This window comes from Pleurodeles waltl, chromosome 8, assembly GCF_031143425.1.
Source record: "Pleurodeles waltl isolate 20211129_DDA chromosome 8, aPleWal1.hap1.20221129, whole genome shotgun sequence".
In the NCBI taxonomy this organism is placed as follows: Eukaryota; Metazoa; Chordata; class Amphibia; order Caudata; family Salamandridae; genus Pleurodeles; species Pleurodeles waltl.
The window spans coordinates 403,815,249-403,835,142 of record NC_090447.1 but is presented as its reverse complement, the minus strand read 5'-3'; positions in this window follow the sequence as shown (position 1 = coordinate 403,835,142).

Below are 19,894 nucleotides of genomic sequence, written 5' to 3'. Positions count from 1 at the left end.
TCTACCAGAACCCATCTTGGAGATCTTCCTGTCTGGTCCTGTTCTCATACAATCCTTTTTCCAAGTCTTCCTGTTAGTCCTTGGGGAAACCAGGTACTTACCTCTGCTCTCCTGATCACTGGGGGTCACTTTGGTACTCACCTCTTGGAGTTCCTAGTTCCTCCATCTCCATTCTAACTGTTCCACATCCTTGGGTGGGGGACTGTATCTCGCATTCCACTTTCTTAGTATATGGTTTGGCCCTCCCTTAGGGTCCTTTCTATTTTTACTAAGTATTGCCAATGCTTGTTGCTTTTATGCTATTTTTCTGATTTCTATTCTGTATATAATTAGTGTTTACTTACCTCCAGTCGGGGGGGTAACTGCCTATAAGTATTCTATTATTGTGTTACCAAAATGAAGTACCTTTATTATTGTAACACTGTGTGGTTCTTTCATGTGTGAAAAGTGGCTGTGTGAATATAGTGATATTGCATAAGCTTTGCATGTCTCCTAGATAAGTCTTGGCTGCTCATCCACAGCTACCTCTAGAGAGTCCTGGCTTGCTAGACACGACCTACACTTTAGTAATAAGGAATCCCTGGACCTGGTATAAGGTGATAACACCGTAGGTGCTCACCACACACCAGGCCAACTTCCTACAGCACTTTCAGAAAAGTCTAAAAACAAATTCTACAAAAAGATGTATTTTTAAATTGTGAGTTCAGAGACCCCAAACTCCAAATCTCTATCTGCTCCCGAAGGGAAATTGCAATCAAGAGGAATTTAAATGCAATCTCTATGTTAACCTATGGGAGAAATAGGCCTTGCAATAGTGAAACCCATATTTGGCAGTATTTCACTATCATGACATGTAAAACACACCAGTGCATGCCTTACCTTTTAAACACACGCCACCCTACCCATTGGGCAACGTAGGCCTACCTTAGGGGTGACTTACATGAAGTAAAAGGGAAGGTTTGGACCCGGCAAGTAGGTACACTTGCCAGGTTGAATTGGTAGTGTTAGACTGCACACACAGACACTGCAGTGGCAGGTCTGAGACATGTTTACGGGGCTTCTCATGTGGTTTGCACAATCAGTACTTCAGGCCAACTAGTGGCACTTGACTTACAGGCCCTGGGCACCGCTGGTTACCTTTTCTAGGGACTTACCAGTAAATCTAATATGCCAATCAGGATTAAACCAATCACCAATAAAATTTACATAGAGAGCACTTGCAATTTAGCAGTGATCAGCAGTGGTAAAGTGCCCAGAGACAATAAACCAGCAAAAAACAGAGTCCAGCACACCATAAAAACAGTAGGTCAGAAAGCAAAAAGACAGGGAAACATGCCAAAAGATGCCAGGTCTAACAGTACTGATCTCCTGAGGGGAATTATGGAGTTATAGTCCGATGCAGCCCGTGGAATTGGAGTAACAGGCTAGTGAGCGTTTTCACTGTATAGAGTCAATGTCAGGTGCCAAACAAGTGAGTAGGAATTTGGATTATAACTCCCATAATGCCCCTCAATGAAGAATGGGGAGATCAGTACCAACAGAAATAGTGAAGAATCTCACTTACAGTGAACAAGACTTTGAAATGCATTGATATAGATTGGCAGCGTTAAGAATAAAAAGATGTGAAAGTTTAAACTCAAACAAGTGCAGCATTATTTGTAAGTGCAGCATCGATCTATCTATCTATCTATCTATCTATCTATCTATCTATCTATCTATCTATCTATTACTAAAATTACTATTATTGCACACACCAGTGTGGGATATTTATATCTCGGCGGCATTCAGCAGGCACAGAGTTTTACTAAGGAGTAACGTTATGCTGCTGTGAGTTTTTATAACAGCAATTAGAGTTACCCAATACTATTGAGGTTTGTAGCTTGAGGGGCAGTGATGAATTCAAGTAACCCGCTTGCCAGTTGCATACATTACTATTAAAACATTTTTCAACTGTCATTTGATACTGAGTGATGTCTGATCTTCTCAAGTGGAATTTCAGGAACCACTATCAGTCTTCTTGGACTTCTGGGCACAAACATTCCAGATGAGTGATGGTTTCCTTATTAATAAAACAAACCCTTCATCTGCTGTCAAGCGTTGGATCTCTCCATGTTTGTTGAAATTCACCAAAATCAAATAAACAGCAGTGGACCCTTAAGTATTTTACTATTATGTGTATGAATGGAAGCAGTTAATTAAGGTTGGAGTTTGTTGCATTTATGCGACTTCAAAACTGTATTGGGTTGACTTTTAATGGCTAGATTACTTTGTAATTGTTAAATCATTTTTGCCTTCAGCTGCCTTTTAAGCTGACTTTCCAGGCCCTGATTATGTTTTGCAGTTTTACTTACCTCTAACCTGGCACAAGAGGATTATCATTAGATTGCATTGCCCATTTTCTTTCTTAAGCACCAGGATATTAAGTGATTTCAACACCTGTATGTAAAAGTTAGAATATTTATTTCCCTATATTAACAACGCTAATGTCACATAAAATAATCTCAAAATCAAATGATAAACATACAGAAAAAACACTGGCTGACCAATGCGATGAAAGATTCACATTCTAATCAAAGCTTGAGATACTACACATTGTAAAGTTATAGTGCAAAGAATAATTGTGCAAAATATATTACATACATTTAGATTCAGCAAAGAAAAATACATCAAATGTTACTCCATGTATTGATTTTCATTAGTGAGGATCCCAACTATCACCAGATTAGAATTAGCATGTTCGGCTTCATGCAAAACAATTCAGTCAACACAAGGAAAAACATCTAGCTATGGCTCTATCAAAGTAGCGCATTTGGTACCTAGAAAGAAATTCAAATAGACATAGAAAACAATCTTATCGTCAATATACCTATCCTCAGTATAGATCAGCAATCTGTGACTGTCTTTTTCATCAGGACATCAGTCTGGATGGCAAGGCATCAGGATTCAGCATCAAAGTACAGAAAAGACAAAGGCGGTCATTATGAACATGGCGGGAAAGACCGCAGACCGCCGTGTCGGCGGTGAACAGAATCCCGCCGTTGGTGGCGAATGGAAACCCGCCATATAATGATTGAAAAACCCAACCCCGCCAAAAATTCCCAGACCACCACTCCCCGCCATGACTCTGTCGGCGGGAATCCCGGCCCACCCCACCCCACCCTGCCACCGCCAAGCACACCCACATCCCGCCCTCCAAATAATGATGCACAAATCACCTCAGCAGACAGCGGAGGCCAGACGACCATTGGCTGCTGCGACCGCCTGGGGCGGCAAGTAGACACAACAGCAACAAGTGCACACATTGGATAGGTGTATCACCCACACACCTGACACACATCCAGAACCCCATAAAACACCCCCAGACACACCCCACAATCCCTTGCAATGAAACCAGGACCAGAAGACGGAGAGCACCAGAGCCAAACAGTGAGTGCCAGCATACAGGAGACGCATATCGACCCACAAAGGAGCACCCATACCCCATCCTCAGTTCCGACGCCATCCACCACACTCACCATGTCCCCCCCAAAAATCCACACTTCACCGAAAGGGAGCTAAGGACCATGGTGGATGAGATCCTGATAGTGGAGCCTCAAATATTCAGGTCCGAGGTGCAGCACACACTCATTGCGTGGAAATTGGAGCTGTGGCGGACCATTGTCAACAGGGTGAATGCAGTGGGACACCATCCACGCACCAGGGACGATATCTGGAAGAGATGGAATGACCTGCAGGGGTAGGTCAGGGCCATGGCATCTAGGCACCACATCGCAGTGCAGAAGACTGGGGGAGGACCGCCACCAACATCACCTGACTACACCGACTGGGAGGAGAAGGTACTTGCCATCCTGCACCCAGAGGGACTCACTGGACTCACTGGAGGAATGGACTCAGGTAAGTCATCTACAATTACCCAATATACAACACATCTGCAATGCATGCACCACCCCACCCACACCCACCTGGACCTACACCCCACCCAGCCATTACCCACCACATCCACCACCCGGCATCACCTACAACCCACTAACAGGCCCACATCACTCCCGCTGTGCACAGCCACCCACCCCTGCACATACCCACAATGGAATAATACACCCCACCACAATGCAACCCCACCACTAAATGCAATGTCCACCTCACAAAGGCACCCTGGAAGGCCACTGAAAGTAACACCAGCCCAAAATAGCCCAGTTCTGTACACCCTAAACCTTCAGGCATATGTAACAGAAATGTCTATGTCTCCCAACAGGAACTACCACCCATGCAACCCTAATGGAGGGGACAAGGAGCGCCACAGCCCTCCAGGGAGACAGAGGCACATCACAAGACCCTGGCGAAGGATCCCTGGAGACTAATGAGCAGGCAGGCCCCTCACACAGTCCTGGATTCTCACCATGCAGCAGCCCCACCCAAGAAACCACTGTCACCCCTAACACCCAGTCAAGACCAGCAGGCCAGGTGAGGTGTACTCACACCAGTGTACCCAGGGCACAGACTGGTGGAACACAGCTACAGAGGCCACAGTCTCCCACTCCCAACATGCAGGAAGGCGAGGGCCCCAGTACAAGTGGCATGTCAAGACCTGTGCAGGGGACACAGGCACAGGGGTCTAGGGCAAGTTCAAGTGTCCCAGTGGGACAGGGGGTAGGGCACTGGATGGATGCAGCAGCCCAGGATGTTATTGCAGAAGTATTGGGGGCCTACCAACATACCCAAGACAGGTTGGCACAGATTGTGTCCACCCTGGAGAAAAGTCAGAGGATGCAGCTGGAACAACACCAACGGGCCATGGAGCAGTGGAAAGAGCACAATGCCACAATGGCCACCATTGCTGGAACACTGCTGCAGTTGGTAAAAAAAACAGTCTGACACCCACACCGAACAAGAGACCCCCACAACAGCCATGGACAACCAGCAACAAATGACCCAAGCAGCAGAAACAGCACCGGAAATACCCTCCCAGGAATCACAAGGGCCAACCATGCCACCCCAAGAAGCTCCACAGTAGGCGCTGGAAACCCAGCTAAGAACAAGCCCCCCCCTCCAAAAATTGACACTGCTACTAATGCAAAGCAACCATCCCACCCATTCACCAACAACACTTAGCTGAGGACAAATTGAAGTACTATTCTACAAAATGGACCCATTTAAGACATCCAACAGGGCTCCCACCAAGTAGGTTTTGAGGACACCCAACCCTTACGACTCCCATCACTGTATATAGCACAATTCACTCTATTCTACCAATAAAGCACATTTCACACCTGTTACACTGTCCGCTGTCTTCAATGTTGAACAAAGTGGAGTAAGGATGCAACTGTCAAAGAACAACTTTATTGTCAATTTGTGCTTGATGGTGGTACTGTGTATTTAAAATTATGCAAGGAGGGAATGCATATATTTTCTGTCAGTACCATGCAGAAGTGGTTCATGTATCGCCTATCGTGACCAATCCCCCCTATATGACAGGGCACACCGACAGTATTAGTCACTAAACCCAATGACAGGCTTACGTCCCACACAGTTCTTGGAAGTAGAGTTGTATCAGTTGGTTCCTGGAATGGACATCTTCCTCTTCCTCATCCTCACCATCACTCTCCTCACCTCTCTGAGGTATCTGATCTGGACCTATAGCACCCTGCACCTCCAAAAGGGGGATAGAATGTCTCACTGCCACGTTGTGCAGCATGCAGCAGGCCACCACTATTCTACACAACTTATCAGGCCCATAGGCCAGGGAACGCCCAGAGATATGTAGACACCGGAATATGGCCTTCAGGAGACCTATAGTATGCTCCATGACCCTCCTAGTGCGTCCATGGGCCTCATTGTATTTCCTCTCTGCATCCGTCCTGGGATTCCTCACTGGTGTCAGGAGCCAACGCAAGTTTGGATATCCAGAATCACCTAGAAAATGGTTCAATACAGAGTGGTCATTGTAATGTCCCTTAGTCAGACAGGCTGGTTTTCTGCAATGTGTCAGTTAGTGACAGGCAAACTTACCTATGATCCACCCTCTGTCCTCTTGTAGTTGTTTCATCTTCTGTGGCACACTATTGTTCATCAACACAAATGAATCATGGACTGAACCCGGAAACATGGCATTCACATGGGAAATGTACTGGTCTGCAGTACACACCAATTGGATGTTCATGGAGTGAAAGTTCTTCCTGTTTCTGTACACCTGTTCACTCACTCTTGGGGGGATGATGGGTATGTGTGTGCCATCGATGGCACCTATGACACAAGGAATGTTTGCAAAGGCATAGAAGTCAGACTTGATGGCAGGGAGGTCAGTACTTTGGGTAAATCGCATATAGGATTGCAGATGTTGTACAAATGCATTCAGAAATCTTGTCAGTACCTGGCTGAACATTGGCTGTGAGAAACCAGCACCCATGCCCACTGTCACTTGAAAAGAGCCTGTAGCCAGGAAATGGAGGGCAGAGAGCACCTGCACCTCTGTTAAAATGGCATGCTGATTACGATTTCCGGAGTTAGTGCAGGATCCAGTAATGCACAAAGGTCCTGAATAGTTGCACGTGTGAGTCTGTAAGTGATAATGATCTGATGCTTTACCATGGTCCCCATATCCACAAGTGGTCTGTACACCCATGGTGCCCTTCCTTACCACAAGGGTCGGTACCTACGAGGGGTTACAAAAATGAGTGATGTGCACACATACATAGGCAAACTTTTCAAAATACATGCACTGCATTGTTCATAGTAGTGTCAGTACAATAACTGCTACCTGACAGATGTACATGCACATCACTAGTAGGGAACATAGTAATTCATGTGTGCTACTATACGGAATGGATAGAGGCCTAGGTGCTTCATGTGGCTAGTAGGCCCTGGACTGTGAGTAGTAGGAATTTCAAGATGCGTAGGTGATGGCAAAATGTCTGCCCACTGTAAATCTGCCCCTTCGTTGTGGAAGTGACCTCATACCGCTAGCGGTTGATGTCACAGCGTACGGCGGTGTTGACGGCTGTTCGCACCCTCATTGGCTAATATGGATGCCAATGGGGAATCCTGGCGTATCATGATTGCAGCCGCTGGTGACGGTGCAACATACCGCCGCAGAAAGTATGCGCGTTCATCATCGTTTGATCACTTGACTCCCTGATCTCGTGCGGACAGGTACTCCACTCTGTGTACTGCTATGGCCTGCCTCTGGCTATGGATGTTCCACGTGGTGCAGGGGAAAGGGCCCCGGACTCCATCCAGGAAGAACTGGAGAAGCTAGTGGAAGGGGTCCTGCCCCTGTACGGCACACTCTACGGACGGCCAGAGGTACAGGTGAGTTTGGGTTTGGGGGGCACTGTGTGAGTAATGGATGGTGTGGATTGCACATATGTGTGCTCCTCTGAGCCTGGATGGGCCATGGTGCATGGAATGCTGCGTGCCACTGTCCTGTATGTCTGAGAGTACTGTCAGTCCTATGTTGGACAATCTGCCAGCTGTTACTATCGTGCAAGTGCCTGACCTCTGTGTTCCATTTCTATGTCACCCTTCTAGGTCAGCGCCCACCAGAAAAGGGCACATTGGCATGCCATCGCCAAGGAGGTGCGGACCCTGGGGGTCTACAACCGGCAGAGCACCCACTGTCAAAAGAGGTGGGAGGACCTGCGGTGCTGGGCACGAAAGATCACTGAGGCTCAGCTGGGGTAGTCCTCCCAACGTGGAAGGGGTGCCCATCGGGCACTGACCCCCCTCATGCGACGGATCCTTGCGGGGGCGTACCCAGATCTGGATGGGCGCTTGAAGGCTGCACAGCAGTCACAAGGGGGTGAGTACTCACTGACCATACTTCAGTCTGGAAGGATGACTGTGTGTGCGATAGGGCTCATGCTGCTTAGAGTAGGGAATTTGACTGGTGTCCATCTACTGTATGTTCCCCAAAGGGTGTAGGGGTGTCCCTGTCAGGTTTCACCTACCTCAGCTCCAAAAGTATTTCAGGGGATGGGTGTAGATCAGTATTCTGGTCAGTAGTGAGGGGCATGGCCATGGGCATAGTGCACGGTGCTGCCTGTTGGGTGTGCTTGCTGGGTAGGTGTATGTCTGGCCATTGTGTCCCTGTTCTCTTGTGTTGGTTTGGTACAGCATCAACATCAGGTGAGGGAGCTGAGGCAAGTGGGGAGGCAGCGGCCCACGGATACTCCGAGGCAGAGACAACGGACGCCCAGTGGACCAGTGGGTGGATGGGCGAGGGGACTTCCACGGGGGAGGCTACTGCCACAGGAGGTAGTGACTCTGAGACCTTCTCCGATGGGGGTCCTCTGGTGGTGGTGGACCCTAGTGCACACACCACTACTGTGAGATCTTTCGTCACCACCCATACCATCACTGCCCTCCCTTCTGCTCCCCACTGAGTTGCCCGTGCCCGCCCACCCAGAAAGGTGGCCATCTTCTTCGCCCCAGGCACCTCCTCCCCTGCCCCAGTCAGCTCTGCTGCCCTCACAGAGGAGGCTATTGACCTCCTGAGAACCATCTCTGTAGGGCAGACAACCATCGTCAATGCCATCCAGGGTCTAGCATCAGAGGTGCAGCAGACCAATGCCTATCTGGATGGCATTCACGGTGCCGTGTCTGCCCTACAGAGATCTTTTCAGGCTCTGGCCTCCTCTGGCAGCCAGTTTCCCTGGCCATTCCGTCCCCCCTCCAACCTCCTCTACCCCTTCCAGCACCCCACACCCTTCACCCGTCCAAAGCACACAATCAGACCCGCTTACAGGCACAGCAACACACAAGAAGCACACTTCAAAACACAAGCACCATACCTCCCACCACAAGCATTCACACAGCCAACAGACACCTGCACACACAACAATGTCCACTTCCACCAGTGTGCCCACCTCTTCCGCCTCCCTGTCTGTCCTCTCTACAGGCACACCCACATGCACTGCACCTTCACTCACTGTTACTGCTCCTCTTCCTGCACTCACCACAATAGCAGGCAGCTATACATGCAACCCATACACCACACCTGCACTCATCACCTCGACTAAAGTTGACACATGCAGCACACTCACCAGACTTGCAGACACCCATCCAACATACATCCACACTAACTGTCTGTCTTCTTCCACTTTGTCCACCCCCACCTCCCAAGACACACAAACGCACCAAGACACCCACCCATCAGACATCCACCACACCACAGCATACTGAGCAGTCACCTGCACCCACTACACGCACACCTACACCCCATACATCAACGCCCTCTGCCTCCACTTCCAAGCCCTCATCCACGCCCACCCCAATTGCTCCCCAAAAACCTTTTCTCTCCAGTGCTGACCTCTTCTAATCCACTGGCCCACCACGTCTTGTCCCCAAACGTGTCCACTCCTTGCCCTTTCCGCTCATTCCACATCGCAGCCCACCCCGGTCCAGCCTTCCCATTCCCGTGCCCCTTCCCCGGTGAAGAAGAAGGCCCGGTCAGAGCCTAGGCCATCCAGCTCCACCTGAGTGAAACAGCCACCACCCCTTTCAAAGGAGAAGCCCACCCCCCTCCACCCTCCACAACAAAGTCAATGTCCCACCCCAGTCGAAAATCCCCCATCAACCCCCCCCAGCCCCTTCCGTGAGGTGCCTGGATCCCCATATGGTGCCCCATTCTGTGGAGTACCCAGCACTTGTGGGAGTCAGGTGTGGCTAGTTGTGGCCCAGGACAATGTACATTTTATGAACTGGCCATTGGCCCTGTTAGCATTGTTTGGCTCAGTGAGCTAATAATTAAAGTTTATGTGTGGCCTGTGTTTGGGCTGCACGCAGTTACACCCTGGTGTTTGTTTTAATTTTTTATGGGTGTGGGGCTATTGTATGTATTATGGTCAAGTTGCGGTGGCTTTCGGTTGGGTACGTACCTCTTGGTGTGGGGTGTCTGACTTGTGCTGCTAGGAAGGGTTGGGGGCGTTGCAGAGTGGGTGGGGTGGGTGGGTATGTCACTTTGCCCTTTCCTCCCTTGTGTCGTAGGTTGCGGTACTTACCGTCGTCGTCTTTGTCGGCGGTCTTGGTCGTGTAGGTATATGGCAAGGAGCAGGCCTGGCATGATCAGCAGCTCTCTGTCCATGGCTGCCGCTGCACGTTCTGTGGAACTCCGGTGAGTGTTTCCTTATATTTGGTTCATTTCTGCCTGGCTTTGTGTGACGGTGGTTCCTGCCCCGGAACTGGCGACGGAATGGTGGTTCATAATTTGATGGGTGGGTTGGGCCTTTCCGACAGCCTGTGGGTGGACTCTGCCGTTGTCGGCGAGACTCCTTTCTTGGCAGTGGGTGGTTCGCGGGATGCGTGTGTTTCGTTTGGATCATTATTTGGCGGTCAGGACCGCTCCTCTGTTGGCGGTTTCTACCGCCACCACCGGCGTAGCGGAACGGACCTCCATGTTCATAATGAGGGCCAAAGTCTTTGTTATTAATGGGGTCTTTGGTTAGCAGTCAGGTCACCCCCTGTCCAAGCAAGGACCCTCATTCTAATCAGGGTAAGTCACACACAATCCAAATTATCCTGTGCCCACCCTCTGATAGGTTGGCACTGAGCAGTCAGGCTTAACTTAGAAGGCAATGTGTAAAGTATTTGTGCAATAAACCATACAATATACAATATAACACCACAAAAATACACCACACAGTGTTTAAAAAAATACATGGTATTTATCTGGAGAAATGCAGGTCAAAACGATTAAAGATGAAATAAGCAAATGTAGGGATATCACTGAAAGTGATACCAAGTGTCTTTAGGTTAAAATATTATTGTAAAAGCAATAGAAAGTGTCTTAAGTTCTCCTGGAAACAACAAATGTCTCTTGGAGGGCAAAGTACCTGGTTTGCATTGAAAAATCTTTGCAAGGGACCGCAGAGGAGGAGATGCGTGGAAAACGGTGAGTGTGCGTCGGTTTCGCCCCTTCGCACACAGACTTGCGGCGTTATTTTCCACACGGGGAAGACGTTTCATCAATTAACTGGCGTGGTGCTTGGACCCTCTTCGGGTTGCAGGGTTTTCAGACGCCCCGGGGACGATGTGTGGAATCCTACGCTTGGGGAGCGAAGTCACATGGGCAGCGTCGATTCCGATAGGCGATGTGTGTAATTTTCTTCCTCATGCCAGGCGCTGCTTCGATTCCTCTGAGGAAGTCGGGCGTTGTCGTTCTGAGTCAGCTTGCATCGACCCAGTAGGGGCGTGCGTCGAAGTTGCGGTCGCGTCGCTGCATCGATCTTCTGTTGTGAAGCCGGACGGCAGCGTCCCGGACTCATCGTGCTGTGAATTTTTCACCGCAAGCAGGCTGTGCGTCATTCTTGGAGGCGGTGCGTCGGATTTTCACTGCACGGGGATTCCAGCTGCAGGAGAGAAGTCTTTTTGGTCCTGAGACTTCAGGGAACAGGATCCAAGCTCTATCCAAACCTTTGGAGAGCACTTCTGCAGCAAGGCAAGAGAGCAGCAAGACAGCAGGGCAACAGCAAAGCAGCAGTCTTCTTCAGAAAGCAGTCAGTTGAGTCCTTTAGGCAGCCAGGCAGACCTTCTAGTCAGGGTAAAGGTTCTGGTTCCTTCTCCAGGAATTGTCTGAGGTGGTAGGGCAGAGGCCCTGTTTTTATATTCAAATGTGCCTTTTAAGTGGGGGAGACGTCAAAGAGAGGCTTTCAAGTGCACCAGGCCCCCTTTCAGTTCAATCCTGTCTGCCTGGGTCCCAGTAGGTGGTGTGGCAGTCCTTTGTGTGAGAGCAGGCCCTCCACCCTCCCGGCCCAGGAGGACCCATTCAATGTATGCAAGCGAGGCTGAGTATCCTGTGTTTGGGGTGTGTCTGAGTGAATGCACAAGGAGCTGTCAACTAAACCCAGACAGACGTGGATTGTGAGGTACAGAAAGATTTAAGTGCAGAGAAATGCTCACTTTCTAAAAGTGGCATTTCTAAAATAGTAATATTAAACCTAACTTCACCAGTCAGCAGGATTTTGTATTACCATTCTGCCCATACTAAATATGACCTTCCTACTCCTTTCAGATCAGCAGCTACCACTCAAACAATGTATGAGGGCAGCCCCAATGTTAGCCTATGAAGGGAGCAGGCCTCACAGTAGTGTAAGTCGAATTTAGGAGTTTTATACTACCAGGACATGTAAACTACACAGGTACATGTCCTGCCTTTTACCTACACAGCACCCTGCTCTAGGGCTTACCTAGGGCACACCTTAGGGGTAACTTATATGTAGAAAAAGGGAAGTTTTAGGCTTGGCAAGTACTTTTAAATGCCAAGTCGAATTGGCAGTGAAACTGCATACACAGGCCTTGCAATGGCAGGCCTGAGACAAGGTTAAGGGGCTACTGAAGTGGATGGCACAACCAGTGCTGAAGGTACACTAGTAGCTTTTAATCTTCAAGCCTTGGGCACATATAGGGGGTCATTCCTACATTGGTGGGCAGCGGCGCCTCCCGCCAAGTGGGAACCGCCACTTGGCCGCTCCGCGGTCAAAAGACCGCAGAGGCCATTCAGACTTTCCTGCTGGGCCGGCGGGCGCCCGCCAAGGGAGCGCCCGCCGGCCCTGCAACATTGAAGCCGGCTCCGAATGGAGCCGGCAGTGTTGCAGGGGTGCGACGGGTGCAGTTGCACCCGTCGTGATTTTCACTGTCTGCTATGCAGACAGTGAAAATCATGCTGGGGCCCCCAGGGGCCCCACGACACCCGTTCCCGCCATCCTGTTTCTGGCGGTGAAAACCGCCAGAAACAGGCTGGCGGGAAGGGGGTCGGAATCCCCATGGCGGCGCTGCTTGCAGCGCCGCCATGGAGGATTCTCCCAGCCGGGGGTAATCCGGCGGGAAACCGCCGGACCCGGCTGGACGACCGCGGCTTTACAGCCGCGGTCGGAATGCCATATGAAGCACCGCCAGCCTGTTGGCGGTGCTTCCGGCGACCTCCACCCTGGCGGTCATAGACCGCCAGGGTTGGAATGAGGGCCATAGTGCACTCTACTAGGGACGTATAAGTAAATTAAATAGCCCAATTGGGTGTGTTCTCATGTTACTATGTTTAAAGGGAGAGAGCATATGCACTTTAGCACTGGTTAGCAGTGGTAAAGTGTGCAGAGTCTAAAAACTAGCAACAACAGTATCTCAAAAGTGGAGCGAGGTGGGCAAAAAGTTAGGGGTAACCACCCTAAGTCTGTCAGGTCTAACATGTGTCCCCCACAGCTGAAAGTGGGGAGAGCTACCCAACCTCCTGGGAGCTCTCATTGCTAGGGCGGAAGTATCTGAAGAGACCATCAGCGTTGGCGTGGTCAATCCCCGGGCGATGTTCCACTGTAAAGGCCATCCCCTGTAGGGAAATGGACCACCTCAAGAGTTTAGGATTCTCACCCCTCATCTGCATGAGCTATCTGAGGAGCCTGTGGTCTGTCTGAACCCAGAAGTGAGTCCCAAACAGGTACGGTATCAGCTTCTTCAGTGCCCAGACCACAGCAAATGTTTCTCTTTCAATAGCACTCCACCTCTGTTCCCGTGGTAATAGTCTTCTGCTAATAAAGACTACCGGTTAGTCTAGGCCCTTCTCATTTAGCTGTGCTAGGACTGCCCCATGCCATGCTCTGGAGCGTCTGTCTGCACTATAAATTCCTTGGAGTAGTCAGGTGCCTTGAGCACGGAGGCCGTGCACATGGCTTTCTTCAGGGAGTCAAAGGCTTTCTGGCAAGCCTCTGTCCAATTCACCAACCTAGGTTGCTTTTTGGATGTGAGTTCTGTCAAGGGTATCACCATGGTTGCATAGCCCTTGACAAATCTGCCTTAATAGCCAGTGAGGCCTAAGAAGGCTCTCACCTCTGTTTGGATTCTAGGTGGTTGCCAGGCCTTGATAGTTTCAATCTTGGCCTGGAGGGGCTGCATCTTGTCACCACCTACTAGGCATCCCAAGTACACCACGGAACCCTGCCCAATCTGGCACTTACTGGCCTTGATGGTCAGGCCTGCCTGTTGCAGGTCCTGAAGCACCACCTTCAGTTGGAACAGGTGTTCCTCCCAGCTGTCACTGTAGACAGCAATGTTGTCTAGGTAGGCTGCGCAGAAGGCATCCTTGCCAGCTAGAACCCCGTTAACCATCCGTTGGAAGGTAGCGGGGGCATTTTTCAACCCAAACGGCATCACCCAGAATTGGTAATGGCCCTCAGGTGTGGAAAATGCCGATCTCTCTTTAGCCCCCTCGGTCAAGGGGATCTGCCAGTACCCTGATGTGAGATCAAAAGTACTGAGGAATTTGGCAGCACTTAGCCTGTCTATGAGCTCATCAGCTCGGGGGATGGGGTGAGCATCAGTCCGTGTGACTGAATTGAGACCCCGGTAGTCCACGCAAAACTGAAGTTCTGGCTTGGCCCCAGGTGCAGCAGCCTTGGGTACCAGCACCACAGGGCTGGCCCAGGGACTACTAGACTTCACAATAACTCCTAAAGCCAACATATTGGATACTTCCTCTTTGATGCTGGCCTTCATCTTGTTTGACAACCTGTAAATTTTGTTTTTTACAGGGGGACTGTCTCCCGTGTCAATATCATGGACACACAAGTGTGTGAGTCCAGGGGTGAGAGAAAACAGGGAGGAGTACTGTTTCAATAACTGGTAGCAGCCCCCTCTCTGGTCTAGGGTCAGGGAGTCAGAGAGAATGACACCCTCTACTGACCCATCACCTTCCTTGGCAGCGAGGAGGTCGGGGAGTGGTTCACTCTCCTCCTCCATACCCTCATCTGTCACCAGAAGCATGTTGACGTCAGACCTCTCAAAGTGAGGCTTCAGTCGGTTGACATGGAGCACCCTTAGGGCGTTCCCAGGGGATTGAAGGTCCTCTAGGTAAGTGGCCTCCCCTTTCCGCTACTTCACTTCAAATAGGCCAGACCAGCGGTCCTGGAGAGCTCTAGGCTCTACTGGCTCCATTGCCCACACTTTGTCTCCAGGTTGAAACTCTACCAGAGTGGCCTTCTGGTCATACCAGCATTTCATTACCTCTACATCTGGCCTCAAGATTAATTCTGGGCATTTTCCAGAAGCGGTGCATCCGGTTGTGGAGGACCAGCATGTAGCTGACCACATCCTGAGGGGGTGCCCTTGGAGCTTTCTACAACCCCTACTTGACAATGCTTAAGGGTCCCCCCTGACAGGGTACCCATAGAGAAGCTCAAAGGGACTGATCCCTACCCCCTTCTGGGGTACCTCTATGTAAGCAAAGAGAAGGCATGGTAAGAGGACGTCCCATTTACGCCTCAGGGAGGCCAGCGATCATGTCTTTCAAGGTCTTGTTGAATCTCTCCACAAGACCATTAGATTGGGGGTGATAGGGTGAGGTGAACTTGTAGGTTACACGACACGCATTCTACATAGTCTTCATGTCTGCCGACATGAAGTTAGTGCCTCTGTCAGACACTATCTCCTTTGGGAATTCCGCATGGGTAAATATCCCCATTAGAGTTCTGGTCACCACCGGTGCAGTTACGGTCCTCAGAGGGATGGCCTTTGGGTAACGGGTGGCATGGTCCACCAAAATCAGGATGAACCTGTTGCCTAGGGCAGTTTTGGGGTCTAATGGACCAACAATGTCGATGCCCAACCTTTCTAAGGGGGTGCCAACGACAGGAAGTGGAATCAGGGGGGCCTTAACCCTTTTTCCTGTTTTACCACTGGCCTGGCAGGTAGGACAGGACCTACAGAATATATTTCAGTTTGTCCTCATTCGGGGCCAATAGAGGTGGGTGACAAGCCTGGCAAAGGTCTTGTCTTGCCCAAAATGTACTGCCAGGGGAATGTTGTGAGCCAGTCCCAGTAGGAAGGTCCGGTAACTCTGGGGGACCACCAGCGCACGCGCTGCCCCAATGGCCGGAATCTTAGGCTCACTGTGGAGGAGATCATTCTCCCAATATATGTGGTGATCGCCAGAGGCTTCACCTGCTGCCTGGGCTGAGGCTTGCTTCCTCATGCCCTCTAGAGTGGGACCTTCTTTCTGCACCCTGCAGAATTCCTCCCTGGTGGGCCCACCCTCAACTTGCCAGCCAGCAAGCTCAGGTAGGTCACCTAGGGTGGCGATGTCTTCCCCAGTTGGCTCGGGGGCCACCTCCTCAGTAACCCCGTCAACCACTGCAGGAACTTCTGGGACTGGTTTCCCGCACCCCTTGCCCCTCCTCTTGGCAGTTGTCTGGGCCATTGTTCCAGGCTCCAGACGCCCTTGACTTCCCTCCTGGGCAGCCATGGACCGTGTGGTCATGCAAACCTACTTAGGCAATCCTAACATCTCCAAGTGTGACCTTAGCTCTACCTCCTTCCAGGTAGTGAGCTCAAGTTTGTTGCCTATCAGACAATGTACAGGCATGGCAGGACTCACAGCTACTTTTTGAGTACCGGAGACCCCCCCCACTCAAAGGAACCAGAGCTACCGGTAGGTGGCTCTCACGATTGTCGGCGACTATGACTTGGTGAAATGTATTTGGAACGACCTGCTCTGCTGACACTAGCTGACCCTTGACAGTAGGTCATGCTGGCTCCTGTGTCATGCAGAGCCTTCACCCTTTGCCCATTGATGGTGACCCACTGCCTATTCATGTGGGCTTTTGGCACCATCTCTGCATCCCCCAGGGACACTAGGGTTACCTCTGTCTGCTCCCCAAAACTGTCTGGGACCATCTCCTCCCCGAGCACTATGCTAGCCAACCCAGGTGTCTGCCCTCCTTTGGGGGGCTGTGCCCTCTTGGGACACTTGGAGTCGCCCTCAGAGTGCCCATACTTATTGCACTCTGCACATTGGGGTAGACACCTCCCTGTCTTATGGTCAGTAAAACCTCTCCTTTTGGAACCAGACCGGGACCGGTTACCACTACTCCCTTGGGAACTATTTTAGGGGCCTTTTGAGAACTCCTTGTTTTTAAGTTTTTCTCCCCCTCTTTTCTCTGATGGTAACCCTGACCACCTTTGTAGGTGTCCCCCCAGATACCTTTCTGTACACTCTGGTGCTAGTCCAGAGGTCCACCTCCTCAGCAAGCTTCCTGGGATCAGTCAGCTTACTGTCTACTAGGTACTGCTGCAACTCTGTAAAACAAATACTGAGCATATGCTCTCTCAGAATCAAATTATACAATCCTGTGTAATCATCTACTTTGCAGCCCGCACCCATCCATTCAGTGCCTTATGGGAAAAGTCAAAGAAATCTACCCACGTTTGTGTGGACTGTTTGGTGCTGTCCTTGAACCTCTGACGGTATTTCTCAGTGGTCAGCCCAAACTTGGCAAGTAAAATAGCTTTAATAAGTGGGTATGTGTTTTGATCCTTTGAGTCCAATGTGAGAAGTGTGTCCCTCCCAAGAGCTGTCACATAACTCCACATAGCTGTACCCGATTGCCCTTCAGGAACCTCATGAGCCCTTAGTGCAACTTCATAAGCAGCTAGCCATCCATTTATCTATGTCATCTCCCACCACAAAACTGAGCACCACATTTCTGGTATACAAACCTTCTTTTCTCCAGCAGTTCCTGCCTGTATGCTGCCACCATTACTGCTGGACTCAGACTGCTTCACCTTAAGATCCAGCTCCTTGAGACTCAGTTCATGAGCCAACAAAAGTTTCTTCTCAGCCAAAGCTCTCTCTGCCCTCCTTTCTTCCTGTTGAGCCTCAATTTTCAGTCTTGCCATTTGCAATTGGAACTCCCTCTCCTCTCCTTCCTCTGCGGTCAGACCTTGATCAGAGGCACTGCTCCCTGGTCTGGCAGGGGCCACAATTGCAGTGGTAACATCATCCACTGATGGCAAAAATTCCTCTGAGGGGCCATCTTCTGGCTCATCATCCTTAGCATCATCCTCTAAATGGGCTTCTGCCCAGGCCCTCAACGCCACTTGAAAGCCCTCCTTTCTGGAGGCCCCTTAGGTGGGTACACTCATCTCCTTGCAGAACCCTTTTAGCTGCTTGACAGTGTATGTCTCCAACAGGGCTAGGTCAAAATCTCCTGCTTGAGACCCAGCCTGAGAAATGTTGAGTGAGGATTTAAGTTTAGAAAATTGACAGGAAAAATGAATTTGCAAAAAGAGATAAAAATCAAGTTGACCTTCAACTGTGGGTAGGTAGTGAAATACTTGGCTACTGGATGTCCCTGCACAAATACAAGTCCTATCCTCACCGCTGATTACCAATGTTAGAAATGGGGTCTTTGGTTGGCAGTCAGGTTACCCCCTCCCCTGTCCAAGCAAGGACCCTCACTCTAGTCAGGGTAAGCCACACAATCCAAATTATCCTGTGCCCACCCTCTGGTAGCTTGACACTGAGCAGTCAGGCTTAACTTAGAAGGCAATGTGTAAAGTATTTGTGCAATAAATCATACAATACCACAATATAACACCACAAAATACACCACGCAGTGTTTAGAAAAGTATATAATATTTATCTGGATAAATGCAGGTCAAAACGATCAAAGATGAAAGAAGCAAATGTAGGGATATCACTGAAAGTGATATCAAGTGTCTTTGAGTTAAAATATTACTGTAAAAGCAATAAAAAGTGTCTTAAGTTCTCCTAGAAACAACAAGTGTCTCTTGCAGGGCAAAGTACCTGGTTGGTGTTGAAAAATCTGCACAAGGGACCGCAGAGGAGGAGATGCGTGGAAAACGGTGAGTGTGCGTCGGTTTCGCCCCTCCGCACACGGACTTGCATTGTTTTTTTCCACACGGGGAAGACGTTGCGTAGATTTCCGGCGCGCAGGCTTGGATCTTCTTCGGGTTGCGGGGTTTTCAGATGTCCCGGGGATGATGCGTGGAATCCTGGGCTTGCGGAGCAAAGTCACAGGGGCTGCGTCGATTCCGGTAGGCGATGCGTGGAATTTTCTTCCGCACGGCAGGCGCTGCATTGATTCTTCTCAGGAAGTCAGATGGTGTTGTTCTGAGTCAGCTTGCGTCGATCCAGTAGGGCCGTGCGTCGAAGTTCCAGTCGCTCTGCTGGTGCTGCGTCGATCTTCTGTTGCGAAGTTGGGCGTCGTCGTCACGGACTCGGCGTGCAGTGAATTTTTCACCACGAGCAGGCTGTGTGTCATCCTTGGCAGGCGGTGCGTCGAATTTTCGCAGCACGGGGATTCCAGCTGTAGGAGAGAAGTCTTTTTGGTCCTGAGACTTCAGGGAACAGGAGTCAAACTCTATCCAAAGCCCTTGGAGAGCACTTCGGCAGCAAGGCAAGAGAGCAACAAGACAGCAGGGCAACAGCAAGGCAGCAGTCCTCTTCAGAAAGCAGTCAGGTGAGTACTTTAGGCAGCCAGGCAGTTCTTCTTGTGCAGGTTTTGGTTCTGGTTTCTTTTCAGGAAGTATCTGAGGTGGTAGGGCAGAGGCCCTGTTTTTATACCGAAATGTGCCTTGAAGTGGGGGAGACTTCAAAGAGAGGCTTAGAAGTGCACCAGGCCCCCTTTCAGTTCAATCCAGGGTCCCAGTAGGGGGTGTGGCAGTCCCTCCACCCTCCCGGCCCAGGAGGACCCATTCAAAATGCAGATGTATGCAGGTGAGGCTGAGTATCCTGTGTTTGGGGTGTGTCTGAGTGAATGCACAAGGAGCTGTCAACTAAACCCAGCCAGGCGTGTATTGTGAGGCACAGAAAGATTTAAGTGCAGAGAAATGCTCACTTTCTAAAAGTGGCATTTCTAAAATAGTAATATTAAATCCAACTTCACCAGTCAGCAGGATTTTGTATTACCCTTCTGCCCCTTCTAAATATGACCTTCCTACTCCTTTCAGATCAGCAGCTACCACTCAAACAATGTATGAGGGCAGCCCCAATGTTAGCCTATGAAGGGAGCAGGCCTCACAGTAGGGCAAGAACGAATTTAGGAGTTTTACACTACCAGGACATTTAAACTACACAGGTACATGTCCTGCCTTTTACCTACACAGCACCCTGCTC